Below are 6,000 nucleotides of genomic sequence, written 5' to 3'. Positions count from 1 at the left end.
GACACTGTAAACTCCAGAATGCTGTCTGGACAGCTTTCAAGTCCAATGGGAGGACTATACAAGTTAGTAGAAAGAAGGTAACTTACAGAGGGAAGAAAATTCTTTTATGTGCATCATGCTCTGTGCTAATTTTTTAAAAAGATTTTGTTTGACAGAATGAGAGAGAGAGAGCACAAGAAGCAGGCAGAGGGAGATGGAGAAGCAAGCTCTCTGCTGATCAGGGAGCCCAATGCAGGACTCAATCCCAGGACCCCAGGATCATGAGCTGAGCTGAAGGCAGCCACTTAACCGATTTAACCACCCAGGTGCCCAGGTGCCCATGCTAATTACTTTCTATAGCTATATCATTTATTCTTTATGTATGATGTAGATTTACTGGCCCTATTTTTTAAATGTAAATTTTTGAATAGAGGGAAAACTGAGGCTCACAGAGTTTAAGTGATTTGAAAGCCCGTATGGCACTGATGAAATGGCACTGATGAAATCCTAGTTAAGAAATCTGTTGGTCTGGAAAACTGTGTGAAGGTTCTTCAAAGAGTTAAAAATAGATCTGCCCTACGACCCAGCTATTGCACTGCTGGGGATTTACCCCAAAGATACAGATGCAGTGAAATGCTGGGACACCTGCACCCTGATGTTTATAGCATCAATGTCCACAATAGCCAAACTGTGGAAGGAGCCTCGGTGTCCATCAAAAGATGAATGGATAAAGAAGATGTGGTCTATGTATACAATGGAATATTACTCAGCCATTAGAAATGACAAATACCCACCATTTGCTTCGACGTGGATGGAACTGGAGGGTATTATGCTGAGTGAAATAAGTCAATCTGGGATCCCTGGGTGGCGCAGCGGTTTGGCGCCTGCCTTTGGCCCAGGGCGCGATCCTGGAGACCCGGGATCGAATCCCACGTCGGGCTCCCGGTGCATGGAGCCTGCTTCTCCCTCTGCCTGTGTCTCTGCTTCTCTCTTTCTCACTGTGTGCCTATCATAAATAAATAAAATTAAAAAAAAAAAAAAGAAATAAGTCAATCGGAAAAGGACAAACATATGGTCTCATTCATTTGGGGAATATAAAAATTAGTGAAAGGGAATAAAGGGAAAGGAGAGAAAATGAGTGAAAATATCAATGAGGGTGACAAAACATGAGAGACACCTAACTCTGGGAAACGAACAAGGGGTAGTGAAAAAGGGAGGTGGGTGGGGAGTTGGGGTTATTGGGTGATGAGCACTAAGGGGGGCACTTGGCGGGATGAGCACTGGGTGTTTTGCTAAATGTTGGCAAATTGAACTCCAATTAAAAAAAAAAAGAAAAAGAAAAAGAAACCTGTTGGTGGCGCCTGGCTGGCTCAGTCAGTAGAGCGTGCAACTCTTGATCTCAGAGTTGTGGGTTGAAGCCTTATGTTGGGCATAGAGCTTGAAAGCAAGAAATAGAGAGGAAGGAAAGGAAAGGAAAGGGAAAGGGAAAGGGAAAGGGAAAGGGAAAGGGAAAGGAAGGAAAGGAAAGGAAAGGAAAGGAAAGGAAAGGAAAGGAAAGGAAAGGAAAGGAAAGGAAAGGAAGACGAGGGAGGGAAGGAAGGAAAGAAGGAAGGAAGGAAGGGAGGGAGGGAGGAAGGAAGGAAAAAAGGGAGGGAGGGAGGAAGGAATCTGTTGAATTCTGGCTGTACTAGAGATCTGTCATGGCTAAGAGATGTTTCAAATTATCAAACTGCTCCGAAGCCATGAACAGGAGGCCCCTACATAGCAGACTTAACTCCAGGGAGACCCAGACAATGCCTGGAATTCAACTGCACCAAATCCTTTTGGTGTCCAAAATTAAGTTTTGTGCATTTTAATTTCAAGCTGCTTCCATATTATAAATGTGATAGAAAAGTAGCCTTAAAGCAAAATAAGTCACACCAGGGAAACTCCTGCTGAGTTGTAACACTCTGGGAGGTAGAAAAAAAAAAAAAACAACACTCTGGGAGGTAGAGATCCTTGAGTCAGAGGAGGCCAAGGAGCAGGAGAATTTAGAGGCCCTTTAGCCTTGAAAGTGCTGTAGATCTGGGAGGCCAGATAAAGTAGTCTGAGGGGTGGCGCCACAGCTTGAGGTTATTAACAGCCCAGTGTTGCATAAAAAGGAGTGGGAAGGCAAGGGATAACTTTGGTCAAGCTACCAAAGTCACCAAACCAAAGATTGGTCTCTGAATTCACTGACCCTTCCAACTCAGCAATTTTCACAGGTAAGTCCAAAGGAGAATTGCTTCGGGAATTGGACAGTTTAACTATCTTCTGCTAATAGAAGGATATCATCACTAAAATTGGAAAGAAAATGGACCAATGGTGATGACATGATTTACTAATGAGGTCAACTTATTTTTCTACAAGGAGCTTGGCAGAAATTCTCTAAAACAATAGACATACCCAAATCCTTTATATCTAACTTTGAGATTTGGGGTGGCATTTGGCAACAGTAAACTTCCTCATTATGTTTAACTTGGATTGAAAAGCAAAATGTGTAGTCTTTGGAAATGCACTGATTAATGAATGAAGGGAACAAAGAGGAATCAATTGTTTATTTAGATGTTGCCATTGATGATCCACAATTAGAAGGGGAGTCAAATAAATAATTATAGCCACAGACATTTGTTCTTTGTTAGAATATAGGCATAGAGCCTCAGCACTAAACTAGGGTGGGCAGGAAGATTCATTGGTAGATTTCTGAAATCTTTTCCATAGCTCACTTATATCCTTTCAGAGAGGAGTTTGTTTTCAATCTTGGTTTTCCTTTGGCATCTAAAGGCCCTTCTCAAAAGAAAAGTAAATTCCCTGCTCCAGACTAGGACAAAGTATGTAAGGTTTGTCAGTTTCATCTCTGCAAGGCTGAGTGTCTAATGATGGTGTTTTTACCTTTCTCTTAGGATAGCCTTGAATTTCCTAAACTGACTTTGAGAGACTCAGATTTTTTTTGAAAGATTTTATGTACTTATTCATGAGAGACACAGAGAGGCAGAGAGATAGGTAGAGGGAGAAGTAGGCTCCCCATAGGCAGCGTGATGCAAAACTCGATCCCAGGACCCCAGGATCATGACCTGAGCCAAGGTAGAGGCTCAACCACTTAGCCACCCAAGTGCCCTGAGAGACTCAGATATTGTATTTTATAAATATTAGTTACAGATTTTATCTATCACTCATGTTATCTGTGCAAAATCAAGAAAATATATTTGAATGGATACAAACTTAGAGTACCAGTCCCTATGGCAGATGAGGAGTGATCCTTGATTATTTAAATACAAGGCACACCTGGAACATTTTATTATGAGGGAACTAACTCAAGTTGTTTCACCACTTGAAAATGGGACAGGACCATTGCAAGAGTAAAGAAAGTTATTTCTCAAAAGCCAGATCTCCAGATTCAAAAGAGGAGAAAGCATTATTCTTTTCAAGGTTCAATCCTTAGAACTGATTCTACTTTGCTGGTTTATGGCATTTCCATACTTTGCCTACACTTTAGGCTGAGCCTGGATTGGTTGGAGGTGGGAGATAAAGGAAGTACCTTTTGGAAAGCCTGTCTTCCTCTTGGGTTCCTAGGGTCATATTTGCATGATTTGTTCTAATAATACCACTTTGTTCTAATACCATTTTATTCAGTCAGCCAGCTCCAGGTATTTATTGAGCATCTATTATGTATGCCGTCCTATCCTAGGTGCCAGAGAGGATGCAAAAAGAGAAATCTTCAGCAAGATTTACAAAATGTAAAAGGGTTTACACTTGTAAAGGAAGTGAAATTGGCCTTTGAAAATTCTCTTCTTGGTTTTGTTGATTTACATCTAGTTATCTAGTAGCCCCAGTTTTAGCTCCCACATCCCATGGCTGATTTACTATCATACATCAAAACTTTGGTTCCCAAAAGTTTAGGGCATATACCGGTAATAGTACATAAGATGACACTGACTTTAGGTGGTAAATGGACAAGCATAAAATAAAGAATTACATCATGAGAAAATAATTCCCTTGCAGTCCTCTTTCAAGCCTAGATTACCTGTGGAAGAAATTCTCATTTGGGCCTAATAGGTCATGAACATAATCCAACACTTACTAATCTCCTTTTCAACCAAAAAAAAAATAGACCTCAGGCCTGAAGTTTTTTTTTTTTTTTTTAAATCTGGCAACAATAGCTATTTAGAGCTTAATGACACTGCTTTGTTCATTTTATTTTCTAGGATTATATTATTTTTGTGACAAATGAACTGATATGATATAAATTTTCTTCTCCTCCTAGCCTGCAGCCCTTCCTCAGCTGAGGCTGGTAGACTGCTGCCTTTGAGACACACAGAAGCAGAGAGACTACCTGTGGAATGGGCAGGGAAACCTTTGGTAGAATTGTCTAATACATTTTTCTGGGGCTACCCCTGCTTCTACAGACAAGCTACCTTGTCTACCTCTGCTTCTACAGACAAGCTACCTGCAGAGCTTCTGTCAGCTTTGCCACTGTCTCTCCACAGCCTAACTCAGAGTCACAGGCCAGCTCTGCTTTTAATCAGGAGTCTAGGCAAGAGTTTCAAGTCCCTTTAGGATTCCATTAGTCATGTTAACCCAGAGCTTCGAGTCAATAGCTGGGAATTTCCTCTGTGACACCGTGTCGGGGGGAAGTGCTGGGTGCCACATCGTGCCCATCCAATGGATTGAATCTGTTGCAGCCTTGCATCATCACAATCACCCCTGACTTTACCAGGTGCTTTACAGAACTCCCCAGATGAGAACTGAGTAAGGTATAGATATGAAAGCAGTTGGTAGGGCAGCCCGGGTGGCTCAGCAGTTTAGCACTGTCTTCAGCCCAGGGTGTGATCCTGGAGACCCGGGATCGAGTCCCACGTCAGGCTCCCTGCATGGAGCCTGCTTCTCCCTCTGCCTGTGTCTCTGCCTCTCTCTCTATGTGTCTCTCATGAATAAATAAAAAAAATTAAAAAAAAAAGAAAGCAGTTGGTAAACTCCAAAGCCCCAGAAAAATATATAAGACAATTCTACCAAAGGTTTCCCTGCCCATTCCAAAGTTTAGTCCTTGAATCTCTGTCCTTTTCTCTATTCCTGTTCTCCTTGGGCAGTTTCATCTGTTCCCCTGGTTTTAATTATGGTCTATATGTAAGTAACACCCAAAATCTGCATGTCTAGCTTATATTTCTCCCCAAAATGTTAGCTTTTATTTTGAACAGATTCCTACATATCTCTAATTCTGTGTATCCCAGAGATACATTAGAGCAAACAGAACTCACCTCCTTCCTCACTAAACCCTGCTCTTCCTCTAGAATTTAGCATCTAATTGGTAATACTGTCAGCCACACAGTCACCTGAGCTAGACACTGGAGAGCCTTTCTTGATTTTTCCTTTGCTTCACCCACTTCCATCCAAGGCCCTTAGATCTGCTGTTTCTTCCCTAAACTCACTAATTCAGGTGCTTATTTTTCTTTCCCCTCTATGATTCTGCTTTAAGTTAAAGTCTTTTCTCTGTTCTCCTTGTCTCCAGATGTGTTATATGTCAGTCTCCCCTCCACACTTCTGCTAGTGGATTTGTAAAATTAAATCTGACCATATGTATCCTCCATTTGAAACCTTCAGCAACTCTACAGGATATGATCCAGGCTCCTTGATCTAAAATGTGTAAGGCCCTCCCTGTCTGCTTCCTCTGACCTTAGAGTCTCTCCTGTCCCTACAAAGGTAGGGGAATCTCATCATCATCTTTGGAATGGGCATCTCATCATCATCTTTGCTATTGCTGGCCTTTCTGTCTTAAATGGGGTCTCCTTCTGTTGTCAACCTCCTGCCCCTACATAGATACTATTCATTTACAATTCAGCTCAGACATCACTTCTTCTAGGAAGGAAGCCCTCCCGCTCCCTGGCCCATTAGGTGCTTACATATCTTATATATATCTCTACATGCATTTCATTCATTAACGTTATTTATAATTTCTTATAATTACACTATACTTAGATGTCTGTTATCCTAAACTGTAAGCTCTTT

At 41.6% G+C, this 6,000-nt stretch overlaps 1 protein-coding gene across 5 annotated transcripts in view; it reads left to right on the top strand.

The window, feature by feature from the left end:
* Positions 1–2,069: 2,069 nt before the first annotated feature.
* Positions 2,070–6,000, top strand: part of LOC121478203 (agouti signaling protein) — a 56,652-nt gene continuing 52,721 nt past the window's right edge. For 2 of the 5 annotated variants that reach the window (XM_041733119.1, XM_041733114.1), the window contains exon 1: positions 2,070–2,222. The gene's annotated coding sequence lies outside the window, so the exon portion shown is untranslated. The remainder of the gene's footprint in view (positions 2,223–6,000) is intronic. The other 3 variants (XM_041733115.1, XM_041733116.1, XM_041733118.1) reach the window with 2 other exon arrangements.

This window comes from Vulpes lagopus, chromosome 18, assembly GCF_018345385.1.
Source record: "Vulpes lagopus strain Blue_001 chromosome 18, ASM1834538v1, whole genome shotgun sequence".
Taxonomy (NCBI): Eukaryota; Metazoa; Chordata; class Mammalia; order Carnivora; family Canidae; genus Vulpes; species Vulpes lagopus.
The sequence above is the reverse complement of the archived record's forward strand: the minus strand, read 5'-3'. Positions and strand labels throughout refer to the sequence as shown.